Source organism: Trichechus manatus, unplaced genomic scaffold, assembly GCF_000243295.1.
Source record: "Trichechus manatus latirostris isolate Lorelei unplaced genomic scaffold, TriManLat1.0 scaffold00106, whole genome shotgun sequence".
In the NCBI taxonomy this organism is placed as follows: domain Eukaryota; kingdom Metazoa; phylum Chordata; class Mammalia; order Sirenia; family Trichechidae; genus Trichechus; species Trichechus manatus.
Window position 1 is genome coordinate 6,231,034 of NW_004444042.1, and position 14,911 is coordinate 6,245,944.

Sequence of the window (14,911 nt, forward strand, 5' to 3'; positions counted from 1 at the left end):
AATGTCATAAAACAACATGTGTACTACTGTTTCATGAGAAACTATCTGTTCTGTAAGCCTTCACCTGAAGTACAATAAAATATAAAAATATATATATTTCTGAATATTACACACAGCAGTGAAGCACTTTAATTAAAAAACAAGTTTAAACCATACTTAATCATTCATCTTTCTCCCTTTCTGCCAACTTCCCTCCGTTCTTCACAAACACATGAAGCAATTTATTATTTCCCCAAACAATAAACCATTTATCATAATTTTACTCTATTTATTGCTAGTCTTTACAGGTAATTTATATTTCTCAATATAGATTAATTAGAAAAATCTTGCATAAGCTAAATCTGCACATTCAATACAAGCATAAAAATACAGGTAAGTCATGAATAGAATGGTATCCATCAACTGTCATTTTACGCACTGAAAGCGGTAATCAATAAATTGATGACTTTTAAACTGATCATTACAAAGTTACTACATTTGTGATATTCATAGATATATAGCAAGTGTTGATAAAATGCAATAGTGTTTGGCTAAACCATGTTTAGAGGTAAACAAACATTTCTTGAATATCTGATGCCTGCCAGGCACTAAGCTAGGTATTTCACATATATTATTTAATCATCACAATAACTATCTGTAATAGATATCATATCCTCAATATTACCAATGAAAAAATGGACTCTGAGAAGTAATATAACTGGTAAGTAGCTGTCATGGATTGAATTATGTCCCCCAAAAAATGTGTGTATCAATTTGGCTGGGCCATGATTCCCAGTATCCTGTGGTTGTCCTCCATTTTGTGATTGCAATTTTATGTTAAAGAAGATTAGGGTGGGATTGTAACACCCTTACTAAGGTCACATCCCTGATCGAAGGTAAAGGGAGTTTCCCTGGGGTGAGGCCTGCACCACCTTTTATCTTACGAAAAATAAAAAGAAAGGGAAGCAAACAGAGAATGGGGACCTCATACCACCAAGAAAGAAGTGCCAGGAGCAGAGAGCATCCTTTGGAGCATCCCTGCAGGGAGAAGCTCCTAGTCCAGGGAAGATTGATGAGAAGGCCAACAGGGAGAGAAAGCCTTCCCCTGAAGCTGATGCCCTGAATTTGGACTTTTAGCCTACTTTACTGTGAGGAAATAAATTTCTCTTTGTTAAAGCCATCTACTTGTGGTATTTCTATTATATCACCACTAGATGACTAAGACAGTAGCAGAGACAGGATTCAAATAAAAACAAGTTCTACTGAAATAAAATTGAAGGAGTGAAAATAGTTTTAAGATGACTTTCTTATAGAAATGACTTCTATTTCACAATCATTCTTATTCCCCTTAACAAAACTCCAAATCTGTTTGGGGGAACCATCCCTCCAACACTCTTAATCCATAAATTTCCAGGAGAGCTAACTCTATCTCTTGTTGCAGGAGTAGGTATGTAGCTCAAGTCAACCCAAACAGATCCAACATGACATAATACCACAACTTTTTTTTGGAACCACTAGCACAGAAGCAAAAAACTGGTAAGGATGTAAGCCTGTAGCTGGCAGCTATCCTACTTCCAGAAGATTAGAGCCTATTTGCAAATGGAGCCAATATAAAGGAAAGCAAAGTTAACAGTTGAAGAGGGTCGAAATAACATTATTTGAGCCACTGAATCAAGCTTTACCTGAAATCATCCATATCATGATCTTTTTAGTTATGTAACCCAAAAAATTTCCATTTGCTTAAGCCATTTTGAGTTGGAGATTTCTATCACTTGCTCACTGCAACTATCAATAAAAATTTAACGGCTTAAATCATCTCCGGAAACCAAATAACGTATCAATTATTCCCAAACTGCAATTAAAACAAACAAACAAAAAAAAAGGTAATAGGAATCAAGGAACCACTTTCAGTATTTCAAAAAGTTTAATGGACTTGTACATTGACCTAGGATAAGGCCACTAAAGCTAATTAAAATATGAATTCCATGTGACTAGATCATTTCAGTGTGAAAATTTCAGTTATCTTGTTTTAATTAGTTCAAAATGGAAGTACATTTTTAAAATAATCTTTAATTTAAAACTGAAAAACAAATTGTTACTTTAAAAATACAGTTTATTTGGTGGACAAGCTGTTTTAAAACACAACCTTGGGGGAAATTTTTCAAAATGATCATTGGAGAAGAAAATATCAAGAACTATCATATTACTTTGAAATATACTCAATAAAACAATTCACACCTTTAATATACAAGCAATTCCTGACTAACTCATTAATTTGTGACTGCTTTTCTATCCTTCCACCCTGAGGCTATTCAGCTTCCTGAGACAACAAATAAGCAGTCTCGGCTAAGGGCACCACCTAGCGTCTTGTATGGTCACTATCTGTCTCACTGTCTTTTTCCACTTCCTTTCCTGCTAAAGGAACACATCGTTCTTCTGTCTTTAATGATTTTTCCAAAAGCCATTTTTTTCTCACTCACTTATACATACGCATTGTCTTAAGTCTCCTCTCATTTCTCTCTCAACAATTATCCAATTACTTTCGGAGCAACTATGCAGTATGCCCTTGATTTCTGCCAATCATACTGGGTGTTTTACCTACATTGGAGCCCTGGTGGTGCAGTGGTTAAGAGCTATGGTGAGCTATGGATGCTGACCAAAAGGTCTGTGGTTCAAATCTACCAGCTGCTTCTTGGAAACTCTATGGAGCAGTTGTACCCTGTCCTATAGGGTCATTATGAGTCTGAATCCACCGGACAGCAACGGGTTTTTTTTGTTTGTTCGTTTATTTGTTTACCTACATTACCATCACAAATACTTTGTAAAGTTAATACTATTAATATCCTCATTCACATGCCCAAGATCACATATCACTGGAGAGGCAGTGTGATTTAAAAGCCCATCTGTGGGCCCGGCTACCAGCAATGACTGCCCTGACAGGGAACACAATAGAGAATCCCTGATGGAGCAGAAGAAAAGCGGGGCACGGAACTGAAATTCTAGGAAAAGATCAGACATAATGGTCTGACTGAGACTGGAGGAACTCCAGAAAGCATGGGCCCCGGATTCTCTGTCAACCCAGAACTAAAACCATTCCCAAGGCCAACTCTTCAGACGAAGATTACACTGGACTATGGGACATGATAAAGATACTCGTGAAGAGTGTGCTTCTTTTTTAGTTCAAGTAGATACTTGAGACTAAATGGGCAGCTCCTGTCTGGAGGTGAGATGAGCAGGCAGAGAGGGTCAGGAGCTGGTTGAATGGACACGGGAAATCAGGGGTGGAAAGGAGGAGTGTGCTGTCACAGTACAGGGAGAGCAATTAAGGTCACATAACAATGTATGTATAAACTTTGTATGAGAGACTAACTTGAATTATAAACTTTCACTTACAGTACAACAATTTAAAAAAAAAAAAGCCTATTTGCTTAATTACTACTTATACAAAACCAAAAAACCTGGTGTCGTCAAGTTGATTCCAACTCACAGCAACTACTTATATAGCCCTTGCTTTTTCTCAATTCTTCTTCTCATACTGTGGTCAAACCACAAATCCAACTGATGAAAATGGTAGTAAGTGATTCAGCTGTATTTCAGAAGAAAACAAAAGACATTAAAAGTGAAAATTAGATTTTAGAAACATAAGGCCCATCTACCACTTGAAAGTGTCCAGAAGTTCCAAGTTTCAAAAAGCTGTCATTTATTTTTTTCACTTTTTTATAATTAAGCCTAGTTTTCCTCAAATATCATTACAGAAAATAATGTTCTTGCTCATTTCTACTGGTTACAGAAATGTCATTTTCTAATTTTTGCATTATAAACTATTATCTTCTAGTTATCATCAGTTAAATCAATTTTAGGGGAGGGTTTTGATCAAACCATCACTGTTAACATATTTATTTTAAGAAAATTCAAATGAATATTGATATACGGATAAATAGACCAATGGAATAGAACAGGGAAAGCAGAAACAGACCACACACATACAGAAAACTCCACATATAAGGAAGCAGACTGTTCAGAAAGTTATGCTAGGATAACTGGTTATTTATATGTAAAACAAACTCAATCTCCAACTCTACCTCACATCATACACAAAAGTTACATCCAATTGGATTAAAGATCAAAATCTTTAGATCACACACAGAAAATTCTTAAAATCTTGGGGTAGAAAGGAATTTATTAATCAAAGCATAAAACCATAAATCATAAAAGAAAAAGATTGACAATTTTACAACTGGTGTGCAACAAAAGATCACAAAGTTAAAGGCAACTCACACACTGGGCATAGACACATGCAACAAACCTATATGCAAACAAATCAAAGACTTAGTATCCAGAAAATATAAAAAAACTCCTACAAATCAGTAATTGTAAATGAGCAAAAACTGAGCAAAGGACACTAATAGGCAACGCACAAAAAAGTACCCTTAAAAGGCAAATAAACATAGAAGATGCTCAACCTCACTAAAAAATTTTAAAATGCAAATTAAAACCACAATGAGATAGATTTCACACCTATCAAAATAGAAATAAACTAAAATTTTAATGATACCAACTCTTAGCTAGAAAATTTCGAAAGGGAAGTCAAGTCTAAGGTAATGCTGGCAAGAACAACTCAGTAATACCTAGCAAAGTGCAAGATGCGCATATCCCTCTGACCCAACAATTCCACTCACGGGTATAAATCCTTGACAGCATTATCTAATAGAACTCTCTGTGATAATTAAAATATTCTTTATCTACAAAATCCAATACATTAGCCACTAGCCACATGTAAGCACTGAGCACTTGAACAATCGCATTCCTGAATTAATTTTTAGTTAATTTAAAATACCACATGTGAATACCAAAAAAAACAAATCCATTGCCATCCAGTTAATTACAAGTCACAGCAACCCTATAGGACAGAGTAGAACTGCCCATAAGGTTTCCAAGGAGCAGCTGGTGGATTCAAACTGCCAACCATTTGGTTAGCAGCCGAGCTCTTAAGCACTGTGCCACCAGGGCCCCATGTGACTAGTGACTACCATATTGGACAGTACAGCCCTAGAGAAGCTTTCACATATGTATTAATGGATAAGTACAAATACTTTGATTGCAGCAGTGCTTCTTATAGTGAAAAACCTTTAAGTAATCAACCAGAGAATAAATGGTGACATACTCATATAATACTACATAACAGAAAATAAATTACAGATATGTGTACTAACAAATAAATCTCAAAAATATAATATTGTGCAAAGAAAGCAAGGTGAAGGACATACACAGTAAAATGGCATTTACATGTTTTAGAACCTGCAAATCAATCCATCATATTGTTTACAGATACATACATACATACATAGTGTAAGCACTAAGAAAGGCATTACAGCTTTAAACACCAAATTCAGAACATCAGTGACTTCTGGGATAAGAGAAAGAATAGGATTGCAGAGAGGTACACAGAGGGCCTCAACTGCATCTATATGTTTTATTCTCCTTCCACCCCAAATCTTCGACAAATACAGCACAGTCTTAAGCTACGACCAAATAAAATACTGAGAACATGGATATTTGTTATAATATTGCTAAATTTTTCTATATACTTAAAATATTTCATAAGGAAAAACTAAAAACAAAATCTACGCTACAAACCGTGGAACGCAACCACTTGCAAGTTTGAGACTTCCTGTTTATTCTTTAATTTCTTCCCATCTCAATCACACAACTTACCAACATCCATCACCAAGTACAACGAAATCAAATCTGTGAAGGTCTAAAATACCAAATTGTATTTTCATGATAAAGCATAGTCTGTTGCTTAAATGTTTTCTATTTCCTAGTAAAAGCAGTGAAAAGGCAAGGTTTCTCTTTCTTATGACTTTCTGACTTCTTTTTCAATTCCCCTGTGCCATATTTGTGGAAATTGAGAATTTCAGCATGAAAAAAAAAAAAACAAAAAACAAAAAAACTGTGCTATAAGAATTACCCTTGGGATAATTCATGGATTCCTGAGCCAGGCCATTTAGCCATGAGGTCACCTATAACATATGTTTCAAATAACATTTAATCTTCTTTACTCAACTCCTTATTAAATGTTTATGTTTTGCAACAACTGAAGAACTCACAGGGACCACATACTAGGTCTTTTTGCCAAACAGGACACTCTGCTCTCAGCTGGTTTTAAAAATCAAAAGCTAATAAATGTGCTCATGAAAACAGAAACAAGCCTGTCTCCAAGTTCAAGTTTTCTTGGATTGGTCAATCCTATTGTTAAGAAGCACAAGATACATGTTTTATCAATTAAACTCCTGTCAATCCCTATGACTGTAAGTTCCACAAGAGCAAGTACAGTGTCATTATTGTATCCCTAAAGACTAACACAGTATGACTGAATGAACAAATGAATAGTGTGTGAATAAAACTACCTTTTTATTCATCAGTATCAAATGTGTTCCATGTTGGTTTCTGTTGTGCTTCATAACTTGGTAAGATAAAATAATATAAAAAAAATGGAAATAAACATGATTTGATAAACCAATTCTAACTCAGTGCTGGAGCTTCACACCAGTACTTGAAGTTCAAAAAGTAGGAGAATCTCAAAGCTCTCCCTCTCTCCTCTACCCTATCTCTCAGAGGAAGCACTGATAAACAGGATGAAGGCCAAATCTTTAAAGTTAAATCTCTCATGTATACACCAGATTTACTGATCTGACAGACTGGAGAAACCCCGAGGGTATGGCTCCCAGACACTCTTTTAACTCAATACTGAAGTCACTCCTGAGGTTCACCCTTCAGCCAAAGACTAGACAGGCCCATAAAACAAACAATAATAGTAACACAGGGGCAAGGACGAGAAGGCAGAAAGAACAGGAAAGCAGACAAATGGAAATGGGGAACCCAAGGTCAAGAAGGGGAGAGTGTCGACACACGGCGGAGTTGGCAACCAAAGTTACAAAACAATATGTGTATTAACTGTTTATTGAGAAACTAATTTGCTCTGTAAACTGTCACCTAAAGCACAATTAAAAAATTTTTCTTCTCCGGTATTATGGCAAGGTCTTCTCTCAGTGCTCCATTTGGCTGATGCACTTATACTTGGGAACGACTGGCCAAGCCAGGAGAAAGGCATGAAGTATATGATTTAGGACGGCCACTCTAGGCCTTAGGGTAAAGGAGTCTTTTCCTTGACCCATTAACCCTTGAATTCATGCTCTCTTGCTTCTTTCTCCCCATCAAAATGCTAAGATAGTAAAAACCAATGAATGCAGGAGAAAATGGACAAAATGACCTGCTGCAGAATTAGTAAAAAAGGAGCTTTTGTAAAAAATATAATTACAAATGGTCAATAAAACAAAAATGTTCTCAAACTCACCAATAATCTGGGGTGAGGGGAGAAGCTTATTAGAACTGTTAAATGTCATGGTTTCACTATCACACTGGCGGCGTGTGTAAATAAGCACTATTACATTCTATTCTAAGTGATACAACTTTTATGAAAGACAATTTGGCATCTATCAAAAATTTAAATGTGCATCTTATAGAAAAATTAATACAATTTTGCAAAATTATAAGCAAAAAGATGATAAAATATAAGTGGTTTTGGTAGTTTAAAAAAAAAAAAAAAAAAAAACTAGGAAAACTCAAAATGTCCATGAATAGGAATCTGGTGTAAAAAAAATCAAACCAGAGCTCCAGAGAAAAGAACAGAGAAAATGGTAGAAAGGAAATTACTAAAAATGTAGTAAGTCTCTAGATTAGAAGGACACATCTTATGCCCAGCACAATGAAAGAAAGAACAGGTATACTAAGAAAAACCACATCAAGAAATTTCAGAATACTAGGGAGAAAGAGAAGATCCTACCTAAGAGTTCATACAAAGAACTGGCAATCAATTCAGATCAGTGGGGGCAACACTGACTACTAACGCAGCAATGCTTCAAAATCTGAAGAAAAGCTATTTTCAATCTACTATACCCAGTCGAAATACCAACCTAATATAAGAGTAAAATACAATTTTAGATCTGTAAGTACTCAAAAATTATATTTTTCACACATTCTTTTTTAGGAAATTCTGGAGGACATGATCCAGTAAAATGAACTAATAAGAGAAAAAAAATTAATGATAGGTGCCTGAGAGATTACAAATTAGCCCATAGGAAACTAAGCAAATGAATAACCAAGGCGATATGTAACAAAATAACACCAGGTAGGAGGGGAGTATTTTGTTAAGTAAATAAATATAACAGACATTGAGGTTGGCAGGAGACTGTTGTATTTTATTACAAACCTCTGATACTAACTGGCTTGTTACTCATGTGCAACAATTAATTTAATACAAAAAATTCTTAGCATTATCAACTCTGATGATATAAAATTAATACAAGTTGAGAGGTTTAGAAAGTAAGAAGCACAACTAACGAAACAAGAAATAATAAACTTTCCTTATTTTTTAAAGTTACAAAGTAAATGATTTAAAAACTAAAAACAGTGATCAAAACTAGGAAGGACTGAGAAATGGAAGAGGTGGTGTGAGATAAAGATCTGCCTAAAAACAGAAGAATATAGAAGAGCAAATATATCAAGAAACAATATAAATATATGTATACACGCTACAATAAGTACTCAGAAAGAGTTAAAAATGGTTGCTGTGGGGGGCAGAGTTGGGATCGGGAAATGTGGGACAGTAATCTTCTCTATTTGATTTTAAACCACGTGCATATATTACCACTGAGTTTTTAAAAAATGGCTATAAGATACAATGCATCAAAGGCCCATGAAGTTTGCTGACATTTGGTACCAAAATAATTTTTTCAAAAAGATGAAATGCATCTAACAGACTTCAAAACCTAGAAAACTATCATTTAGAACATTCTTATAAAGAAATAAAACAGAAGTGAGAAATACTAATTTATCGAGAAGAAAGCTGTGGAGGGAAAGGAGTATTCCCAAATAATATGAACACGTAGAGAAAGAATGAGCAATGAAATTCAATCTGAGTCATTTAATTCAATGAGCTGTTAATTGAGAAAAATGATTACATTAATACCTCATTTCCACCAACTCTGAGGCAAAGAAGTCACTACCTCAACAAAAACAAAATCGTAACAAAAGTTCACATTGCTAAAAGTTTTGAATTATATCTAACCATTTTTTTACATAATTCTGAAAAAAAATACATTTGAGCACATACTTACATGTTCAAAGTTGCTAAAAGTTTTGAATTATATCTAATCTTTTTTTTTACATAATTCTGAAAAAAAAATACATTTGAGCACGTACTTACCTGTTCAAAACATACAACAAATAAATATATTCTATATGGGCCAAACAAGGAGAAGGTTGAAAAGCACTGAATTAAGGTATAACCATATGTTATTATGTATATACATACACATACACACACATCATGCTATAGAAAATCATTTAGTAATGTAAGAAAATAATGATAAAAATTTAAGGAAAAAGAAATGCAAAACTATATTATTAACATCTAAACATACTACATAATCACTTCAGCCCACAGCACTCAACAATGAACATAAATGACAGCTGCACTGTCTGATTTTTTAGAGATGAACCTCTCAGTTTGTCAGTTGATATGTGAATTATCTGACATTATAATCTTTCATATTTTCCTACAGCTAAATAAAATGCCTCAAATTTTGATTACTTCTAATCTATTATACTAAGTCTGAAACCAATTAATGATGTACTGTACCCTGCTAAGTAGAATTAAATTAGTGTGTAATTGATTAGTGTATAATTGAAGTAGTTGTAGATTTACCAACTTTAATTAGGATGGCTTACTACAGATAATTTACACTATAATATAAAAGAGAAAATAGAAGCAAGAAGTTCATCAAAACCTTAAATTAAGATCAGAGAGACAAATACTATAGATTAGAAAGGGTCATATGCTAATACCAAGTACTTTGAACGTAAATCATTTCAGTACAAATCCTTTAAGAGGAGAAAATTAATTATTAACCTTTCAGCCTAGATTTTCCAAGTAATTAGACTATTTATGATCTACTAAAACAGGTGATGCTAACTTATACGAGGGAAAAGAAAATACATATTGATACTATTTGACTATCTACAATACTGAATTACAGGAAAAAGAACATCTATTAAAATACTAAAATATTTCTCATAATACTTTTAAAAAGGAATTCAAGCAAAAGAAAATCCCTTAACTCTTATCCTAAAAATAAATATAAGACAATTTATCGAAAAGAAGCAAGTGAGCTAAAAGAGTATCTCAGCAACAAAACACAGAAGTAGTATCTACAGTTCTCAACACCCTTGTGTGTGGTAACTACGGCCCAGAAAGGTCTACTTGTAAGTTTCTCACTCCCCTACCCCAACCCACCCCCAAGTTTAAAGCCATAGTAAAGAGGTTCATTATCTTACATGCTAATGACACAAAGGTAATAAGCTTATAATGAATAAATCATATATTAACAGATCTCACTGTGATGCTCATTGCTAATAGTTCATTTACAGTATAAGCTACACTGCATTTTTTCTATAGTTTAAATTTATGTCCTAGACAACCAGGAATCATTTAGAGTGGAAATCTAATTTAATATCTGTAAATGATAATCTTAACCATATATTGGTTTGTATAGTTGTAGTATAATTTTTAATCAATATTCATAATTAATTATAATAACAAACCACAATAAGAATGTCTTATAGAAAGATGAAAGTATCTACACCTACATAGATATCATTACTCGATATCAAAATTTTTTAAATGATATAAAATGCTGAAATGGTATCAATAAATTGTTTTGGTAACCACTGTATTAATATCACCACACTCCTTACTTTAAAATGTACACATAGATTATTTTGGAACTTTGAATATCAAAATATGAATAAACTACTTAGGTTCCTTTTTATGCAAATATTTATTATAAAATAATATCAAATGTAAGATAACATTTTGGGTGACACATAAAATCACAGTTGTCTTCAATTTTTACCCAGTTTTATAATACATCGTAGTTGTTGAATCTATGTTAACAAATTAAAGTAATATTACTCATTGTCAAAATGACTTTCTTGTGTAAAGTTTCAATAACTCATTTCATAGCCTACATATATTCTGGAAACCTTTATGTAACTAAATTATTGTGATTTCAATTTCTCTAGAACAGATATGTAAAATTTTTGTGCTTCTACAATGACTCTTCCTAAAATAAATTTATTTCTAAGCTAACATTGTTTTAATACATAGGTTAGATTAGTGAAGACAGGCTAGGTGATTAGGTGCAGGGAACAAAATCTCAGTGACTTAAAACAAAAAGGTCTTTTTATCGCTGACACTAGATGCTCATCATGGGTCATTTGAGGGCTGTACTCTGCCTTTTCATTTCAGTACTGAAGATGATGGAGCAATCACCATTTCAAAAGCTGTTCGTCATCATGGCAGACGAAAAGAAAGCTCTGGGCAGTGTTGCACTGGTAATTAAGTGCTCCCGACCAGAAAAACACATTTCATTTCTGCTCATAACTTATTAACCTAGCCATCTGAGACAGTTAAGCCTTGAAAACATTTTAAGTCTTCAAAATTTCAAAAAAAAAATTTTTTTTTCATTACTGGGTTATGAAGATAAATTAAATAATGTTTATGAAGATCACTGAAGACAAATCTGATTCCAAATTATTTTTTTTATTTAATCACTATCCTATCATAAAAATTAGTTCTTGCCAAATCTGCTAAAAATATAACCAGGGTAATATTAAGCATCCTTTCAAAACTGCAAACTTGAAAATATCACCTGCCAGAAGAATGAACAAATCTGTCTTGAAAGAAGTACAGCCAGAATGCTCCTTAGAAGTGAGGATGGCAAGTCTTTGTTTCCTGTACTTCGGACATGTTATCAAGGGGAACCAGTCCTGGAGAAGGACATCATGCTTGGTGAAGTAGAGGGTCAGCAAAAAAGAGAAAGACCCTCAACAAGACGGACTGACACAGTGGCTGCAACAATGGGCTCAAACACAGCAACGATTGTGAGGATGGTGCAAGACTGGGCAGTGTTTAACTCTGTTGAACCGACTCAATGGCACCTAAGGACAATGTCTCACCTGACAATCCCCGTAAGAGAGTTAATACTACACAATATAATTTTATATTAACATAACTCACTGTAGTTATGAAAAAGTTTGAAAAAATTTTTATCCACTGACCATAAAAGCATCAAGTGTGCTTTGATTATGAGCTTTTTTCAAGTATGTTATAGAGTACAGGCAGTCCCCAGGTTATGAACCTCTGACTTACACAGGGAACAACTCCTGTAAAATCTATTATATTAAAAATTCAAGGTGCATACAATGGTTCAAAATAATAAATGGGCATTAGCTACCAATGTGCATCAAAACATTATTGTTAATATATTACTGCATTATTATGTTAAAGATGTTTTAGTGTATCTGGAAATTATTCTTTAATGTTTTTTCTACATAGAAAAGTACACTATATACCACATACTAAGACAAACATTTGACTAACTGATGTTAGATACAAACCATAACTAACTGTTCTGACTTATATACAAATTTGACTTAAAGACAGATTCAGGAATAGAATTCATCACAATGCAGCGACTGCTTATATAACATTTTCAAGTTCATAACAATTTTAACATGGAACATTTTAATTAAACATGGAAATACTGAGTTAAAATGGACAGTTTTGCTTTTAAAAGAAAAAATGAGGAAATATAAAAGAAAGTCATAATCGAAGTTCAGTTTCTAGAGCTTAAAGGGTAAATATTGAAAATACTGAGAAACGCATTGACTAATCAAAAAACTCTAACTTCACCTGATCATTATTTTAAAAGAAAAAAAAAAGCAAACCTTCAAACAAATGTGCAAAAACTAGTAAAAATGATAAACCCCAAGTATTATTTGCAGTGATATTTTTTAAATCAAAGATTAAAATCTTCCAAAGGAAAGGCACTTGGAAACACAGCATGCCCAACATTCCTGAAATATTTTTGGAGAAAGAAAAAGACAAAGTTATTAGTATTAGTCTTGTTATCATCATTTAATTGCCAAAAAAATTGGCAAAAAAAAAAAAGATTCACTGAACATTTTTTCACTTTTAGCACGTGCAGGTAGAGAATGTATATTTTTAATAACAAAAGAGCTGAAAATTAAAAGCTATATCTCTTGGTGATGATACACTATTATATACAATCTGTACTACTGAAGAATATTAAGAAACAGTGCTTATTACTAAATTTTAGTCTAGCGTATTTCATGACCCAACCTGATAGTTCTAAATATTACAGTTGCACAACTATTTTACTTCAGATAACATGGAAAGACCATTTAATGTAAGATTTCTCTATTGTATAAATTTTAACCTTCCATATAACTAGTTTAAATATACTTATAGAATTAGAAGAGTATACTGTTGATCAATATAAACTTTAAAAATTTAAAAGAAGTATAATACAGCAGCAAACAGAACTGGAAAACAACAGCTGAATTATTCTTTAAAAAAAAAAAAGCAGTTACCATCAAGTCGATACCGACTCATGGTGACACCATGTGTCACAGAAAACTGTGCTCCGTGGGGTTTTCCAGGTTGATTTTTCAGAAGTAGATCGTCAGGCCTTTCTTCCAAGGCACCTCTGGGTGACCTGAACCTCTAACCTTCAGTTAGTAGCTGACCACATTAACTATTTGTACCACTCAAGGACGTCTCTTAAAACTTATGATACTACTAAAAAAAAATTGTTTGGAATCACTGTTTTACATAATGAAGCTTTAGCAAATAAATTCCACCATATCTCATGGGTAAAGTATAATAAAAACTGTGAACTTTATGAAAGGAAGCTTGCTGAGTAGCTGACTTTCTGAAATATTTTGTTCAGATACTGGAACTAACCATAACCTTTTAAAGCACAATACTGAAGTGCACTGGTTGTTGAGAAAGAAAATACAAAGCAGAGGGGATGGTATAAGTGCAGGATAAGATACACTTTTTTTTCAGGTGAATGAAAATCTGATCTGGTAACTATTGTTGACAAACTGGGTGATGAAATTGGCATATTTAATTGAGTGTTTACAACATCCTTAAAGAAATAATTGTAAAACTAAAGAGAACAAATAATGATATATATTTTTTATTTTAATACATCAGAAACATGGAAAGATTACAAAAGTCATTCCTGTTCTGGCAAATATGAATTGAAAGTAAACATCTTGGTTTCTATATATTCCCAAGATTATGTATCTTATTGAAAGAAAACATTGTTAATGAAAACAGTTTTGAAATAAATGAGAGACACTGCAACTTCTCACTTCTTGGCTGAAAACATTTCATTACTAATTTCCAGAAAGAAATTTGAAACATTAAATAAAAACATATAAAGGATTAAATTATTTTTTAAAGCTTTAATCAATCATTGCATTAAGTTTGATGCCCAAATAGAGTTATTTTGAATTAACACTAAAAAGGAAATTTCTTCTGCAAAATAAAAAGAACAAACCACCATTCACAACAACCTATTAATATGAACAAGAATTTCAACCTTGACTTAATTAAAAACAAATGAAAGCAACAGTGTACTAGCTAAACACATAGCATTGTTCTTGTAAATTTATGAATAGGCAAGTATACTCATCCATAAAATATTTTCAAAATTTTATAAATATTTCCAAATTTTTACTTTTGTATTGCTTGTTTTCAGAAGATTTTTCTGACATACTTAAACTTTAGTAAATCACATTTGTTATTAACTTTATTATATTTTTGTTTTATTATATTTAATAAGAGTATTTTATGAAATCTTTATTTCAGGTGTATGAGTGTATGTACACACACCTGCAATGTAAAATGTATATTTTACTATGGGTTGCAGTTGACAATATTTTGATATGTACACAACAGGAGGTACATACAAGAATGTTCACAGCAGTATCGTTT

The 14,911-nt window shown here is 32.9% G+C and overlaps 1 protein-coding gene and 1 long non-coding RNA gene across 5 annotated transcripts in view; both read right to left on the reverse strand.

Annotated features, from left to right (window-relative positions):
- LOC111821792 (uncharacterized) overlaps positions 1 to 14,663 on the reverse strand; it is a 19,808-nt gene extending 5,145 nt beyond the window's left edge. The window contains exons 1-3 of one of the 3 annotated variants that reach the window (XR_002825132.1): positions 12,832 to 14,663; positions 3,467 to 3,565; positions 1,662 to 1,831 (exon numbers count right to left, since the gene is read on the reverse strand). This is a non-coding gene — a long non-coding RNA (uncharacterized LOC111821792). Of the gene's footprint in view, positions 1 to 1,661; positions 1,832 to 3,437; positions 4,883 to 12,831 lie in introns of those variants that run through there. The other 2 variants (XR_002825130.1, XR_002825131.1) reach the window with 2 other exon arrangements.
- The window catches only part of ADK (adenosine kinase), a 555,845-nt gene that overhangs the window by 424,240 nt on the left and 116,694 nt on the right, over positions 1 to 14,911 (reverse strand). The gene's annotated exons all lie outside the window — the stretch shown is intronic.